We start from the raw sequence: 1593 nt of genomic DNA, 5'->3' as shown, positions 1-1593 counted from the left end.
ATTTTCGGACAGTGGAAGGCTATGGGTCTGGAGAATGCCTCACCAAGAGTTTTGGCTCAACAGATTGCAGCCAACTGTGAAGCATGGTGGTTTCAGCGTGAATGGTTTGGGGAGCTGTTTGGGTTTGGTGGGAGATCGAGGTTAGTGGAGTGCATTGGCAACATAAATTTTGCGAAATACGTCGAAATATTGGAGGAAGTACTCTTGCCACTTTATTCCTCGGGTTTCGTGGACAAGAACACAACGTTGTTCCAGAAAGATGAAGCACCGTGTCACACTGCCAGAAACACCCAAAAGTGGCAGGAAGAAAATGGTATCCAGAAGTTGCCCTGGCTGAGCCAATCTCCAGACATGAGCACCATCGAAACCCTCTGGGCCATACCCGACCGGCAATTCAAAAAACAACCAAAAAACCAACTTCGAAGAGTGATCTACTCCAAATTTTGAAGCAAGAGTGGGCGAAAATCCCACAATCTAAAATCGACGAGATGATTCTCACGACGCCCCAAAGGATCAACGAACTCCATTAAGCGAAAGGAAGAGCTACTAGATATTAATTGAATTATAAATATGTCAATTCATGTGAAAATGACTGAAAATTTTCATTTTTTCTGAAAAGGTGGTGTCTATTTACTTGTGAGGACTGAAGATGTCTGCATTAGGGTTTAGCTGCATGGTCTGGAAGGGGCTTCCCATTGTCTGAGGCTGATTAGGTCGATGGCTATTATATCCTCCTTGTATAAAAGACAGTAAATCATCCTTTAATGTATTTAATTCACTTTGAAATTTGCTAATGTTTTCCATTTGTACTTGTTGACTTTCTTGTAGTTGCTGCTGACTTTCTTGTAACTGTTGGAGACTTTCTTCCTGTATCCTTTCTTGTTCCAGTTGCCACTGCTGTAATCTCTCTTCTTGTTTCTTTTCATTTTCTCCTAACAGCTGCTGTAATCTCTCTTCTTGTTTCTTTTTTGTTCTTCTTGTTTCTTTTCTCGTTCTTCTTGCTTCTTTTGTATTGCTGCCATGAACTCTGCTAAGCTGTAGTTTGATTTGTCGCTTCTCGTTTCCTTTTTTTTTTTCGTCCCACTCTCTGACACCAATTTGTTATGTCTCCTCGTTTTTTAATTTTCCGTAGAAATTCTTTCCCGAAACTTCAGCGATACAAGTCCTTTCTTAAATAAAACTAGTTTATTCTTTCTCAATTCAACTTTGCAATACACTTAATTTCCACAGTCACTTTAACTTAAACACATGCTAGAATTCACAATGATTCACGCATTTTACTTATGGCTTGACTCGATTATCTGTCTCTATATCTCTCTGTCTGCAATTATCTCCCCGCCGTCATTTTATTTTTTCGGCTTATAAACAAGAACATAGCACGCCTAGAGTTGCTGGGAACAGTCACAATCTTTCTAGAACTCCAGCGCATGCTCCAAGTGTCATGCGACTGCTGCTGTCATAAAAATAAATTGAATTGATACTATAACTTCAAAAAGAAAGGGAACTTTACTGAAATATTTGTTTTATTAATGTATAATGATACATAAACTGACCGGATACTATACATTCAGAAAGACTGGTAACTTTACAGAA

This window comes from Limulus polyphemus, unplaced genomic scaffold (genome assembly GCF_000517525.1).
Source record: "Limulus polyphemus unplaced genomic scaffold, Limulus_polyphemus-2.1.2 Scaffold4615, whole genome shotgun sequence".
NCBI lineage: Eukaryota > Metazoa > Arthropoda > Merostomata > Xiphosura > Limulidae > Limulus > Limulus polyphemus.
The sequence above is the reverse complement of the archived record's forward strand: the minus strand, read 5'-3'. Positions refer to the sequence as shown.